This window comes from Ictalurus furcatus, chromosome 5 (assembly GCF_023375685.1).
Source record: "Ictalurus furcatus strain D&B chromosome 5, Billie_1.0, whole genome shotgun sequence".
Taxonomy (NCBI): Eukaryota; Metazoa; Chordata; class Actinopteri; order Siluriformes; family Ictaluridae; genus Ictalurus; species Ictalurus furcatus.
Genome location: NC_071259.1, coordinates 22,738,462 through 22,755,424, shown reverse-complemented (window position 1 = coordinate 22,755,424; position 16,963 = coordinate 22,738,462). Strand labels below are relative to the sequence as shown.

At 37.9% G+C, this 16,963-nt stretch overlaps 1 protein-coding gene across 1 annotated transcript in view; it reads right to left on the bottom strand.

The window, feature by feature from the left end:
* agbl4 (AGBL carboxypeptidase 4) overlaps window positions 1-16,963 on the bottom strand; it is a 366,689-nt gene that overhangs the window by 295,165 nt on the left and 54,561 nt on the right. The window lies entirely within an intron of this gene.

Here is a 16,963-nt window from a genome sequence, read left to right as displayed (position 1 = left end):
TATGCATTTCAATAGGTGTTAATGCTAGGACTGTATTCAATTCTTTAATCTTTTGTACAGCTCCTCCATAAATTTAATGTACTGGGAAAATGTGTTGGAGGATGCCATTTGATAAATCTGATTTTAAAGGAGCATTAGGCATATGGGTTCAATATGGGTTCACAAAATATATATTTTTTTGTACTCTGAGCCTGTCCCCAAGCGGGAATCAGGAAGCTCATGTACACAAAGCTCCGCTCCCAGAACCTAGCTTGTAGTGTTCACCTAGAGTTAGCATGCAAAGCACAGACAGTCATGGCATCACTTTCAAACGCACTCAGCCGTTCAACTGCTTTAAAGCCAAGTTTTAACACTATAAACACGCACAATTCAGCTCATACTGAGTTATGAGAATAGTCACAAATGCCATCACTGTCCTGTTTTCGTTGTAATAAGGAGAAAAAAAAAAAGACACCATCTGAACAGCTCAAAGCTTTATACAGATTGCTTTCACATACCTGTCCAGGAGTTGTTAATTCTGCATCCAGCTTCATCCCCTTCACCAGTAATAAATTACAACACCTTGGAAAAATGCTGTTTCTTGTCGTTAAGATTTTACACTGCACAGAATGACTTTTTGCTTACAGGAGAATTATCTGCCTGTGCTGGGCATTTGCCAGTTTCAGACTGAGATTGGGGCGTGGGGGAGTGTCTATAAAATGACTGACAAAAGGTCCACCAAAACCCAAACAAGCACTCCGGACTGTAACTGTGACTTTTCCAAACAGGTTTTCTCAGCCACATAACACATTTGTGGCAATTAACTGTTTATCATGTTCTATGTAGTTTCCAAGTTATTTATACAAATAAAATAAAAAAAAGTTGTCTATTGCACCTTTAAATACCTTGACCAGATAAAATACCAAGAAATCTGTATGCAAATAAACGTATTTTGGTCACTTATCTGTGTATTTAGGCTTAAATCTTCTTGGTGTCATATCCATTCATTTAAAGGGTCTGTGTTTTGATGTGTAGCTACAGTATCCAACTCTGTTAAATAAATGAATAACCAGATATTGTTTTTTCTCATAGGTGGGTGTTCCTGTCCGTGCCAACCTACATATTTTTTTTTTTAATGGGAGAGGAAGTCAGATTTTGTAAGATGTTTGATTAGAAAAAAAAATGTAAGTTATTCCAAAATCACAGATGTGGCTGAAGCTTCAGTATAATTCTGGATGAGAGTAAGTGAGAGTACAACTACAGCTTTATGTGAAGAGAGTTAACAGAAACTCTCTAGAACTAATGCACTAGAGAGAGAGAGAGAGAGAGAGAGAGAGAGAGAGAGAGAGAGATAGAGAGAGAGAGAGGGGAACTGGATTTAAGCATGTGTGTATGCATTTCTTGGTTTTATAGTCTGAAAAATACAGTTTCGGTCAACAACTGTTGTGAGGCATACACTTAATGAGGAGACACAATGATATTTATAGGTAGGGCTGATGTGTCTGCTTTCTGTGGGGACTTGCAGAGAATGTAACTCCCTCCTTAGAAGATGTTACAGTTGGTACAGAAGAGGGAGAGGATGCTGCTACTTTTAACTGATGCAATGAGCACAGGGTGGCAGCCGTAAAACCCATAATTACATTAGCTTTGAGCAGTAAGCACAATCAGGAATTCTCCCTCAGTGGATTATAAAGCAATGTGATCCTGCTTCGTGTCGTTCCAGTGCTTTAAAATCCTCTTACAATGGACATAAAAATTCTATACCCCTGTTCAAATGGCAGGTTTTTGTGATGTAACAACAAAAAAATGAAACCAAGATCATTTCTTGCAGAACTTTTTCCACCAAAACGTCTCATGATCTGATGAGACCAATTCCAAAAGGTATAATAATTCCATAATTACAAAATGTATGTTGGGTGCAAAAAAAAAGCCTGGTGGTGGCAGCATCATGCTTTAGGGCTGCTTTTCTTCAGCCAGAACTGTGGGTTTTATCAAGGTGGAGGGAATCATGAATAGCTACAAATACTAGCCAATTTTAGTGCAAAGCCTTCAGGTATCTGCTAGTAAGCTTAAGATTTATAAAAAAAAAATTAAAAAAAAATAAAAAAGAAAGGTCACCTTTCAGCATGACAATGACCTAAAGCATACATCCAAATCAATAAAGGAAAGGCTTAAACAAAAGAAGATCAATGTTTTGAATGACCCAGCCCATACCTGAATCCAGCTAAAAATCTATCAGGTGACCTGAAGCAGGCTGTGCACAGGAGATGCCCTTACAATTCGATGGCCCTAGAATGTTTTTGAAAGAAAGAGTATGAAAATATTGCCAATTCAAGATGTGCCATGCTGTTAGACTCTTACCCAAAAAGACTGCGTGGTGTAATACAATCAAAAGCTGCTTCAACAAAGTTTAGGGCTGTGCACACATTTGCAACCAGGTTATTGTAAGTCTTTTATTGTCCCTTTTTTTCCCCTAAAAATATTTCTGTTTATTTTTCACAGTATTTGTATACTTTGCAATTTCACATTAAAAGTGGGAACAAGATCTGGCATGAGTTATTTTAAGGTCATTCTTTTACTTCACAAAAACCTGCCATTTTAACAGGGGTGTGGAGACGTTTTATATCCACTGTACACCCTGACTCTGCCCGCAGACACCAGTGCTCTTCTGGCTGCAGCGTCACACTGTGTGACACTGAGTGTCTGCGGCCAGAAGCAAAATCTGAGTACTTACTCTCATTTAATAGTGCTCTATAGCACTCAGGCACTTTCACCAGTGAAATATCTCTCCGAATATGGAGCTTGTAAACTTCCAAATTATGAATATGAATTTCATATATTGTAATTCTATACACATTAAATTAATAAAATTCTTTTTTTTTTCTGTGATGTATTTAAGAAATTTACATTTTGTCATTTACATTTTTTGTAAAATAAATAAATAAATAAATAAATATAAATTTTTTGAACTTGCTATGTACAAGTCATCCCATGAAAAACATGTAATTCAATATTACGGTTTAATGGGTCGCTGTGGCTCGTGTGGTAGAGCGGGTTGTCCACTAATTGTAGGGTTGGCGGTTCGATTCCCGGCCCACATAACTCCACATGCCGAAGTGTCCTTGCCCGACGGCAAGCTAGCGCCTTGCATGGCAGCTCTGCTACCATTGGTGTGTGTATGTGAGAATGGATGAATGAGACACAGTGTCAAGCGCTTTGTAGAGCTGCTAAGGTTAAATATGTACTATATAAGTGCGGACCATTTACCATTTAATGTTTTGTGATTTTAAAAAATTACAACAAATTTCAAGATTTCAAAATTCAAAAGTAGTGTGGTCAAACAAATAAGTTTTTATGTTATACTCAAAAAGCTATTTTTCATCAGTGATGTGAAACACTTGATGTTTAGTATATGCCCAGTGTAAAAGGTTAGGTAACATACTAGCTAGTTGTTAGCAGTTCACAGCCAATGTTAGGTGCTTAATAGGAATTAGCCTATTTCAGTAGAACATAAAAACGTTAGATGCACTTACAATACCTCATTACGGAGTATATCTTCTATTTCTTCTAAGTCTATTTAAATACTTTTGTCAGCTTCCAAGCGCCACTCTATGAGCAGGGTTTAACTGGCATATACAAACGTTATTCAGAATCCAGTCTATAGATAACTGATTGGGTACACAAGGCTGTATGTTGCACTACAGCACTGATAAATCACTCGTAAGCACTATGTAGACGGAATATGTTTTAGTGACATGTTTGCAAAATATTGCTCAGGATAAAAGATCTCTATAAGTTGCAGAAACAGGAATGTCTACTCGTGTTGTATATTGCCTCCAGACCAAAAAGTGCCACTGAAAACATGGCACCAACACCAGAAAATTTACCAGCATGTCAGTTTGCACAGGGTTTATATTATTATTATTACTATTAGACACTTTGATATTTTCATATCAAAAAAGTTAGTGACATGACAGATTTGGCAGAGACTAAAATGACAGAGATCCTCTGGTAATTATTACATTACCACATCTCGTTTAAATGTAATCCTGTCCGAATAGTCCTTTAATCCCACAATCATCCACTCATAAAACATGAAGCATTCACAGAGTTATGCAAACAGATGGCTCCACTGCAAATATCACATCAATTTGCTGAGCGAATTCATCTCAAACACTGAACATTTAACCCGAATCAAGCAAACTTTCAATGCTTTAGGAAAATAATTCGTTACAAATTCTATTTATCTAATCCAGCGAGCCCTACCTACGGTTGATTTTAAAAGTGAGAACGATGCAGGGTCTTTTGTTTGTTTTGTTTTTTTTGCTTTCGTGTTGAACAAGAGTGTACAGAACACTTGGTAGACTTTGTGCAATCACGCCATCATGTTGTAAAATTACAACAGCCAGCTTACATTGCAAGGCAACATGGGTAATTTCTCAGCAAATTACCCTACTGGCTTTTACAGGCAGGAAAGCGTGGCAACTGTAATGTTCTTGGAAATATCGCTGCGCGCTTCTATAGCTGGCAGCTACACTAAAATGAACCCTGCTGTAATTGATGAATATATTAAAATGACCTGTACGCGGAACACCATTAAGTCCAGCAAACCTGCTGCCACACACGAATGCACATATCTCAGGCTGCAGTGCAGTTTGAAAACATTAATTGTGAGGCAGGACTTAGCTCGTCAGATTCAAAATTGTCCGTCGAAGCCCGGAAACGCCTGATAAGCACGCGGGCCCTTTCTTTCTTTCAGTCAAAGAGGAGCAAATACACGCTCACTCACATACACACATACACACACATGCGGGGGACAAGAGGCCAGTGATTTTCATTCTCTGTGTGTCAGTGTGCAGGCCAAAGCCTTTAAATGTGTATGTGCAAACATTAGACATGGAGAGGAAGTAAGACAGCAGGCATTTTCTTCTTCTCGAATCATAAAGCTATTAACTTGCTATCAGCTTTCCTGCAGCAGCCGCGCTTGCCTGTGATATATAGACACACTTCCCTTGCAGCTACAGCTCTGTGCTAATCACACACCTTATCTCTACAGACAGTTAGTTAAGAGCAGAATGTAGCCACAGATTATTCAGCTTTGTGCGATGTGGAGCTCAGGTGTGGATCTCCCCAAGGGTCATCACCACTGAGTTTCAAGTAAGGCCCATAACCAAACTTCAGGGACAAGAATCCCACCCCACTTCAAATAGGAGATAAGAGACTAGGCCTTGACCTCTATAAAAAGTTTGCCACAGATAACATTAAGTTTAGAGAGCTACAAAAGTTAAATAACTGATCATATTAGCTGATAGAATTTTATATGGTCAAATATTAAGCAAACATCATGGGTATGATGGTCAGGTGTCCACATATTTTTGGTTATTATAGTGTATTTTGGGAAATAGAATATAATATTATGGACAGGTACATGCAAGAACAATCGTGGGACCAGGCAGGACTGGTAGTTTGGGATTACACGCACCCATTTAGATAGGCAGGAACTTGCAATGTACTTGTATTTAAAAACAAGGTTTTAAAAACAAGTACATTGTATTTAATATAAGTTCCTGGCTATCTAAATGGGTGCGTTTAATCCCAAACTACCAGTCTTATCTGGTCCCACGATTGTTTTTGCATGTACCTGTGCATAATATTATATTCTATTTCCCAAAATACACTATAATAACCAAGAATATTTGGACACCTGACCATCACACCCATGTCTGGGTCTTTGCCCAACTGTAGCCACAAAGTTGGAAGCACACAGTTGTCTGAAATGTCTTTGTATGCTGTACCATTAAGATTTCCCTTCAGTGACACTAAATAACCCAAACCTGTTTCATTAGGACAATGCCCCTGTGCACAAAGTTAGATTCATAAAGACATGGTTTGCCAAGGTTGATGTGGATGAACTCAAGTGGCCTGCACAAAACCTTGACCTCAACCTCACTGAACACCTTCTGCCAGGCCTTCTCATCTGGACATTTTGGTGTGTAGACAGATGCCTACAGCGGAGGCTCATTACCTGGCAAATACATAAGGGCTGCAACTAAGGATTATTTTCGTAATTGAGCAGTTGGCCAATTATTTTTTCGATTGATCGATTAATTGGATGGGGCAAGGTGAACTTTCAGTGCCTTTTTTTTTTGGTTTATTTAAAATAAAATCCACAAACTGAGTGTTACAAACATAAATTCAAATAAAACTTTACACAACTGTTTGTCCAAAACAGAAAAGAACCCAATACACACACACAAGAATATATATTATTAATTTGGGACTGTAGTTTAATTCGGTGCTTTTTGTGAATCCATAAAAAACAATGCATAAGTACTTATATATAATATAAATATAAACCAGCTTGGATGGATGGATGGATGGATATATTTTTTATGGATGCACAGAAAGCACTGAATTAAACTCCAGTCCTAAATTAATAATAAAAACTCACTTTCACTGCACCTTGTGGTTTCTGTTACTCACTGCCTATAGACATATTTTACTTTTGATCATAATGTTTTAATTAGACATTACAGATCTTACTGGTGCTACACTCTGTATCACCGCGTCTGCATCACACATGAGGAGCAACACGGCCTCCTTACTAACACATCACTTCCGTTATAATAAACAACAGAATTTACACTGCAAGCGCGCAAATACAGCATATAATGACAATAAACTGGAATTAAATTAAACCTTTTAAGCTACTCGTGACCGTATCACTGTAATGCTTCCGTGCTGCAGAAACTCTGCTTTATAATGTTTATAAATCTTCTTGGCGGTGTTTAATATAAAATGCCCCTCTGCCTTAGAGGACTTAGAGGTCGCACACTTTCTTCCTCAGTAACGTGACGATTTCACCTCCGTCTGATGAGGACTGAGGTCATGTTGAGATTAATAGATAGCGCTGACAGAAACAGTAAACTGAAGAAAGTCAGTGTCGGTGACTCTGAGGCTAAAGCTAGCAGTGTCGCATTACACGCGTGTGACGTCAAGTGCCGTCGACTAGGGAGTGGATTATACTTCTGGTTAGTAAAAACCCGCTAATGTTCCATTAGAGATGATCTCACCTTTCTAAAATTCTCACACTAGATGGTAGAGTACTCCATGCACAGTGTAAGTGTACAGTACTTCATTTGGGACACAACTTCAATATTTACTCTCTGAAGCGTGTTTTTGGAACCGAGGTAACGTAAATCTCCCCCGCGCCACGCGGAGACCAACTAATCGATAATGAGATTCGTTGACAACGATTTTCATATCGTTTCATATCATAATCGATTTTATCGATTAGTTGTTGCAGTTCTAAAATAAATACATGCTTAAAGCACACTGGAAAATATTTGGTCCAAATGTTTGATAATTGCGCTGGATATACTGGCCATTATTCATTAGAGTTGTGTCGTCATGCACATAAAAAATGCATGGAGTAACGTTTATATTTGCATGTGATTCAGTAATCTATCGTACGATATTAAAGTGGAGATTTGAGTTGATGGACAAAAACTTGCGCCTGCTAGTCTCTAACTTACACATTATATATACACAGTTGCTGTCGGAAGTTTATCTACACTCTTGGCAATATTGGGCTTTCAATACATTTCTTTGAACTGTTCTTTTTCTGGGGCAGAGTGATTGTACAACATACATCTTGAATTTAACAGATTTACATAAAACCCACCTAATTTATGCAGGTGTTGCAGTAGCAAGTCAATAAAAGGAAAGCATTCAGCAGGCGAAAAAATCTGAGAAAGATCCGTGGGAAAAAGTAAACGGAAGGTGAAAAATACATTTCAGTGAATTTCAGGGGCTTTTGTTCAAGGTTGCTGCAAATTAAGACAGTGTGTTCTGTTTTTTATAAAGCTGTTTAAGGCCATAATAATCCAGTATAAAACTGAAATGTTTTCCAACCTTGCAAGCAGGTATTTAGGTGAAAGCTATTTATAAATAGCTTTTTATTCATTTCAGAACTAGGTCAGATTTATTATACGAATCCGTAGTTCATAGAAGCAAAATGTTGACAGAAATGAATCAAACACTGAAAAGCAGACTACCAAAATGGTAGTAAAATCTGCCGTGCTTTAGTGTTGATATGAAATGATGTAATGACTTCAGCAATTGAAGTGCCTTTGAATATCCCAGGTGAATGGCTCACCTGTCCGAGACTCTACATCCAGGTCAGCGCTTTATGATACTTCTTTTATGCAAACGTGTCTATTACTCACTTGAAGGACTAATGAGCCGATCAAGACCCGCGCCTAAGATTTCTGATTCACTTTTACAAATGACATGTTCACACTACACCCCATTGCTGATATTTTAGCATGAGGTTCCCCTGTGTGCAAATGTGATTCAGCATTATTGCCTTTTTGTTTTGGTCATTACTTATTTAACTGTGGCCTAAAAGTGCAGAACACATTAACAAACCAAAAGGGCAACAGCAAAATATTAATCAAAAATAAAATACAACAGCAAATCAGAAACACAAGCAAGACAGAAAACCCAAGAACAAAACCACAATCGCAACAACAAACGTGAAAAACGCAACAGCAAAATCGGGAACACATCATCATTAACTCAACATGGAAAGGGTAAGCCCTTATTGAACTTCACATGCTCGTTGCCGATTGGCTACAGTGCACGTCAGTCTGAGAGACCATAGAAACTGAAGATCTGGCGGACGTTTACAGTAAATAGGGGAAATATGAGACTAAATCAATATACTGATGCTTTTAGTCATGCTTATTTTTATCAAGAGCATGCATATGATGTTATTTTTTTGATATGTGGTCAACACTGTGCAGCATTAATATCACTATGAGAACACTATGAGAAAACCCACCAGGAAGCTGGGTTATTCTGAAGAAATAATGACTTCCCATTATAGCAACATAAGTCACTTCACATGAAATTGGTATTGCTAGGCTAGCTAGATAACAGACTGAAGAAGTGCAGTGCTTTTTCCTCTTTATAGTCATATGATGTGTCCAATCAGCAATGAGAATATGATGTTCAATATAGGTCCTACATTTTCCGTTTAGAGTTCAAGTTGATGTGCTGTTGCATTTTTCTGATTTGCTGTTGGATTTTTGGTTTGTTTTGCACTTACGAGTCTCCGCACTACTTACTCCAGTTGCTAGACTTATTAAGGATACTTACACTGATCTACACAACTGCAAATCAATTTTTTAGGTTGGTGAAAAAGTTACACTCAAAATGGTCCTGCGCCAGGTGGGAAATTGATGAGTAAGGAAACTGGCAGTGGAATTTGTGGACACTGATTTTATGGTCGGATTTGACTGTGTGCAACTTTGATAAATAAGAGCCGTTCTCCGTAAGAGCATGCAAATTGTGGTTGGGCTTCTAAGTTGATCCACCACACAGTGATTCATAGTCCGCTATCTTTAAGCTAAATAAAACATTATTCATTATGTTTACAAATATGCCCAAAGGGTAAATGCAATTCAAAATAGAAGTAACACGCATTTCCTTTCTTTATCTGAGCAAGATGAATGCACAAACACTGTCTCATAAACACTGCCGAATGCATTAATGCCACTATTGTCTGTGTGGTTCGTCTTTGAATGGGGAATGGGTTTCAAGAGAGGTTTCATGAAAGTGCGCTGGAGGCAAAACAGAGGGAGAGACACAGGGGGAGAAAAAATAGAAAAGAGTGAGTAGATGGAAAAGAGAAGGAAAAAGAAGAAGCTGTAATTTAATAGACGCTGTTGGAGGAAAGAAGACAAATAGGTAAGGGAGGTAAAAAGAGATACATGAAGACTAGCGAGACAGTATATGGAGAAGGAATAATGTCAGAGAGGTGCAAGGGGCGGGTTGCTGAAAAAGGCTGATTTATTTTGCGCATATCTGTAAAGAAGCTTCCATCTGGCAGAGCACAAAACCATCAACACTGTAATTAAAATGCAATTACCACCTCTCTGCTCCACCAGCCACACTGTAATCCCAGAGAAGTCATTCCATCTGTGTCTTCTCTCTCTCTCTCTCTCTCTCTCTCTTTCATTACACACACACCTTATCATCTTCTCCAAAACATCTCCTTCCTTCCTCTACATGAATCCAGGTTATGTACTCAGAGATAAACTTCACTCACAGCCAAATTAAAAGCCAACAGATTTTTGTCACCTTCATGCAAGGCAAAATTTCCTTTACCATACTATTATAGTTCAGAAGAAAAAAAAAATCAACAGGCGTTACTGTTAAATAAAGATTTTTTTCTCCACTCAATGGCCTATGCCAAATCCAAACCTTAGAATGGTAAGGTTTTGACTTTTTTTTTTGCAAAAATGAGTTAAGGTTATTAATAAGGAGTAACACACAAAAGACTGTGGTTGTCTAGTGTGTTATACCGCTTATACCAAAGTGAATTGCCAGCGATTACGATGTTGAATTTATTACTGAACGACATCACACGTCATTTTAGCGGTTTATAGTTCGATATAATGTTATGGAATGTCCAAGAGACAAGTTAGTTCCTACAATAAACAATCACTCTCTCAAAAAACACAGCTTGTCATTGAACTGAGAAACCAGAAAATGTAAACTCCTCTGTCCTGAAAGATTTCCTGTGCTGATAAATTCACAAAGCACCGTGACTGTTACGAAGCGCTTACAACCGGGACTCCTTCCATGAATGTTAAATGAATGTCTCCTAACAAAAATGTCAGCAATTATAGGTTTTACTTTGTTAAACAATAACACATTGTTTGTTTGTTTTTTACATCTGTTTATTATCAATCTTAGATTATGTGGCAGGTCCGCCTGTGTATAAGCTGTTACTATAGAAACAATAACGCATTAGAATGAGTGCATTAATATTAACCTAGCGTTCATGTTAAAGCCGGAACTACTTCCTGAGCTGTGCTATTATATGAAAATGATAACCCTATGGTATAGGCTAAATATTATTCATATAACAGCGAGTTCATTAAGACATTTCAGAATAAATATTGCTTAAAATTATAGAAAATATAGTTGTTTGCTTTTTTTTTTTAAAGCTTTATCTACTTCTACTGTGCCTCTTATTATTCTGTTTTGTCTGTGGTGTACTGTCATCTGACTATAATTCCCCACAGACACCTGTCTGGACAATCCCGTGCCTTCCACAAGGCTAGTCTGAAGTACACTATATTTATGTGTATGCTGTATGTGCATTTTTGACAGAATCACATGAAACCTTTTGCTGATTTTTAACGCCATGGTTTTTAATGAAATAATCTTTTACTTTTCCTATAGTAGGTCTTCGAATGTGAAACAGAAGATTAAGCAGTACTTGTTAAAAGATTATTAAAAAAAAATAGCACTTTATGTTGTAATTGTAATTGAATTCACTTTGTATAAACAAATGTGTTAATTCTGTTTTATACTATTGATTGTGTTGCATTTGCGTGTAGACACTCTACTGTTACGGTCACATACAAAGACTAACCTCAAAAGATTTGAAGCGCTCTATAAAAGAGAGACCCTATCAAAACTTGCATTACATTTATACCAGACCTTGATCTCTTGGCCAATAAAACATCTCTAAAAGTAGAGAACTGGAGAGGCAAGAAAGAAGCAGAGAGTACAACATATGTCTGAATTACTGAGGGTCAAATCTTGAAATCTCAAACACACAAAAGGTCAAAGTGAATGTGCTGGTACGTAATACTACTGAATCAATTTCAAATGCTTTTCATACCCAAATATCACTTATGTTTGTAGTGATTCAGTCCTTGACATTGTAAAGTTCATGAGAATCATAAAAAATTAGTTTCAATAGAAACAGTATGTAACAAGTCTGAGGATCTCCATACAGAGAAGCAACAGGTTTGTTAGACTTAAGTAAATGTTCAATTAAACTAAGTTGGAATAATTAGTATTTAGTATTAAGCACGTGTGCAAGTTGTTTTGGAGGGACAAGTAAGTTGTAGGATATACTGTAGGATGCTCAAACACTGCTGAATGCATTAATGCCACTGTTGTCTGCGGGGTTCGTCTTTGACAGTGCGGTGAATTAGAAAGGATATTATTGTAAAAATAAAAGTAAAGAAAATAAAATTGTGAAATGTAAGTCTTGAATCTGTCAACAGGTCCTGGGAGTTTAAGTTACTGCTATGGTGGAGAATGTTGAGCTGTAATCTCAAATATAAAAGCTGACTAAATCTGTAATTCAAATATATTTGTTCTACAGCTGAACCATACAGGGACGAGAGTGAATGTCACTGAAAAAAAATCTCTCTCTCTCTCTCTCACACACACACACACACACACACACACACACACACACACACACACACACACACACAAATACAGACAGTGAAACAAGAGATTTGAGGAACAGAGAACATGGGGTATGAGATAACAACAGAAGGAACCAGATTCAGCAGCAATAGAGACAAGTTAGAAGGTCATCCAAGAAACAAGAGAACTTGTAAAGAACAGTGAGAAGTGACAAAAGGAGACATATTTCCACTGATAGAATGTTTCTGTTAAGCCCCAGTACAATACAATGTTCACTATTTACTGCCCAAAGAAAAACTAGCATTCATACACAACCAGGAAAGCAGCATGATTCATTAATTATACAGCAGATCAAAACTGACACCACCTAGTTTTAAATATTTATATAATTTAAAAAAAAATGCTTTCATATAAAATATTTAACATTTCACCGGTCGCAAGTTTTATGTGATTTATGCACCAACAAACATGAAAAAAAAACCATATTGGCTCAACATGAACCAGAATAGGAACTTCAAAGTGTTGTTATAACAAGAGTTTCATTCAATTTGCTCTCGGCATTAGACACCAGCTGAGGTGTGTGTGTGTGTGTGTGTGTGTGTGTGTGTGTTGTGCTTTTGAGATGCAGCGTCAGGCGAAATAGATATATTGTGAGGGCAGATTGCAATTTCCATTTGGCCGGCTGCACAGGCATGGAGAAGGGATGAGAATCGGAGACAGACTAAAGCCACTGGGGTTAAGCACAATTGTTGTTGCAGAAAAAAGGACATTATTAGAAATGGTTTTGAGACCGTGGGCGGTCTGCTGGAATGGCCTGTCGGTTCTCGATGATTTCCTCTGGCTTGTTTCACAGCGCTCTATCACTGAAGGGTGGGCCCTACGCCCACTCTAAATAAGATGGAGACTTTAAACAGGATTGGTGACTGATGGATAGTGACAACACGAAAGTGAACTATAAGTTAAAGTTAACTGAAAGGCTGCGATTGAGAATAATGCGCTTTAGACTAAGCATGCATGTGAGCATTTCGTCATGCTTTTGTGCACATGTCAAAATTGCTCAAAGTTGAGACAGAGAATGATGATATCCTGCTAATTTAAGGGGAAGGTGATGCTGTACTCGGCGGTGTGAGTAAACGCAATGTCTGCAATATTCATTAGAAGTGAGAACAATCAGGTTACTCTGACCTGGGAAGCTACACTACTATTAGCTTTGCTAGTATGCTCTGTGAAACAACAAAAAGCAAGTAGGAAGGGAAGTATAACATCATTGATTTGAAGATAGATTTTGAAATAGGACCATGGTACAGATATGTCATGTAAAATGAAGACCTGAAAAAGAGTAGTAAGTGCTGAACAGGCACAGTGAATAAATAAAGGCTGTAACAGAAGAATAGCTGGAGCAAAGAGGAAATCCAGCCACGGTACTTATGTGTTAAAAGTTTTTAAAAGCTTAAATTCCACATCATGGCAAGAAACCTTACTTTAAGACAGAATAATGAAGGACAGTTACGGTTTGCCAGACTGCCCCAATAAACAGCTCCATCTTGATTCTTTTAATTTTGATTTGAAGTGGCTGACAATTACATAACAAAAAGCTGAAGAAAGAACCTCTTGACTTTGGTTAATTTTGGGAAGACAACGTTGTACTCCAGGCTTTGGCTGATTACTCGGTTGATTAGGAATGGAGAGAGAGAACACAGTGTTATCTCGCCAAATCTCATTCACTCAGAACGTAATGATGGAGTCCAATGTTCCCAACACTCGAACACCCTATCAACCTTGTTAACAACCTGCAGGCTGACTTCGCTGTAGCTGCCAGTAAAGCAGCTGACACCTGAAAATAAAACCGACAGGAATCATAATATGTCATGCAAACAGCTTATCATTATAACAAGCTCTGCAACACCATGACAATATTAATGTTGACTCCAAAACAAAATCAGGTGCAAACTTGAGCAACTCTACTGCAGCATGGCACTCACGCTAATACACAGTCAAGCCTAACTATTCTTACCCACTTTGTCACGATTCGCATGACAAAATTAATAATCCGCCAGCACTTTACAGGAGAATAGCTCAGATCTGATGAAGTAGCTGACAGTGTAAGTGGAGACAGTAAAGAGATGGAAATGGATCAAGCCCAGTGCCTGAAGTGAACATTCCATCTCAAGCAGTACCCCAGCAACCTCTGCCCATACCATTTATCAGCAGGAGCTCTTCTTTCTCAGATTAAAAGGCCTTTCTAGTGTGTCTGCAGGCCAGAACCTTCATCTCCCCATCGCTCTCATCACCACATACCTTCAACCTCACCCAACTTCACTCAACATTGCTGCCATCTAAATCATTCTTATTAGCCCATAATTCTCCCAGGCAGCAGTGGAACATAACTGAGCCTGCACGCTGTGTTACTTTTAGATGCTCTTTTGTTGCTAGCAACTTCTACTTCATTATAGTTTTTGCTTCATTTTAGCAGTTATGTAATGAATCCATTGTCAAAAGAGTCCAAAATGAAAAAAAAAAAAAAAGAGAGAGAGAGATTTCTTTATAGAGCTTTTTATGGATTTCATTGAAGCAGCTTAAGCTAAACCCATCATGGCTGGTATGGGGTTGTAGCTCACAAAACAAGAGAATCAAATCAATAAAAAACTAATGGTCTATTCAACCCCTACAGAAAAGGTTCAACATTAAGTTAAATATCCAAACTGAATCCAAATTTAATATCCTAATTTAAAACTAGACTGCTCTTTTACTTACCTTTTCGATGAATCTTTAGAAGCAGGGGTCATGATTTTTCAAATAAAGAGTTTCAATACTTTTCACAGTTTATATAAACTTATTAATGACTATAAACCCCACCTTTAGCTTGAGTGAATATAAAATGACAACAAACAAAAAAAAAGGAGAAACATTTCAGGCTGAAGTTCTATGTGACTTGTGCTTGTGTTGGAAGACCAGAACCTTCTTAATGAAGTTCACAGAAGAGTAGGAGCCACAAACGGTATAGAATGTGGCAGAATGGAAAAGCATAGAATGGTTGGTGTTACAGTATACTATCCAAAAGATCAGTTTCAGGTTATATTTTTTTAATCAGTCGCTTAGGTTTATTAGGCACCAATAATGAGAAAACATTATTCAGTGAAAAATATCAGAACATGTAAGAATGTGTAAATGTTTCGAGAATAAATGAGCTATTATCTGTTCAGCTTTTTACAACCTGTATTGAGTAAAGGCATGAGGCCAAATGATTCTGTATCAGAATGATGGATAACTATGGCCCTAGCAAAGCAAACTAAAACTTCTTCTCTAAATGAACACCATCCTGCACCATGCAAAACCAATGAGAAAGGACTTGTCAGATTGCTTTCACTCTCTTATTTCAGAGCAAAATAGTCACTAAAGGTACTGGTCTGGCCATGCCTCTGCCTCAACCATTGATCTGTTTACTAATAACAAATGGAAGCAGCACACTGCCTCTTGGCTCTTTGGCCAGCCAGCCTATTGAATAATCAATAGCGTTTTTGTTCATTTTGGGCTATAAAGAGATTCTAATTCTGATCTGAGGGATACTGAAGTCAAGAGAAAGCTGAACCCTTTAGCAAAAATACCAGCTTCTGGGAATACACTGCTAGATCAGTGGCCAGGAAAGAGTCTGATACTGTTTACAGGCAGAGGTATAGGACATGAGTCAACGCCCTTCAAAGTGTAAGTGAGCTTCATTGATATATCTGCAGCACGTTCAAGATAATCCTAGAATCCTATATAGTAATACCTTTTGTAGTATTTGTTGTATTTGTCATGATTTGGATATTGAATTCATTTAGATCCTTAAGTTTAGTTACAGATGGGTAGCTGTGAAGAAAAAAAAAAAAAAAAAGGAAAGCAGGTGGCTTTGTTATACCGTGGGGGGACATTGCAGGCAGGATTTGAGTCCACTTGTCCCCTTAGAGAGAAGCATCACTGCAAATCAATACAAAGTTATTCTGACTCATCACCTTTATCCTATGATGAAAGAATTCTTTCCTGATGGGAGTGCTCTCTTCTAGGATGACAATGTCCCCATCCACAGGATACGAGGGCTCACTGAATGATTTGATGAGTATGAAAATTATGTAAATCATACGCGATCACCTTCACAGTCACCAGATGTCAACCCAATCAAACACCAATGAGAGACGGTGCATGGAAGTGCTAGACAGCACTTTCCACCAGCATCGTCAAAACAATTCGAGGGAATATCTTTTGGAAGAATGATGGTCATCCCTCCAGTACAGAGACTATGTTACGGCTTAGTGAAGTTGTTCTGGTGACTTATAAGGCAACACCATACTAAAAAAAACACTCTATGTTGCTTTTTTCCATTAATTTGTAACCTTTCTATAACTGAAACATCTTAAATAAATAATCAACCAATTAATCTAACTAACACATGAACAAATGAATAAGGTATTTACAGGAAAAACCATAGGTGGGTTAATGAGCAAAGAATTATCACAGTAAAAAGGAGAATGACTGGTAGTGGGAAAACAAATTTACAAGGTCGGGAAAGGAGGAGAGAAAAAGCAGGCTGTTGAAGTGATAGAGACATTGATTTAATAGAATCTGACTTTTTCCCCCAACACCCACCTCCAGCATCCATCTGCACAACGCCCTGGCCATCAACACACCCTTCCATAATAGCCCCAACCCCCCTCCTTCCTTTTCTCTCCACTCACCCCAGCCTGCTTCAGAACATCTGGACAAG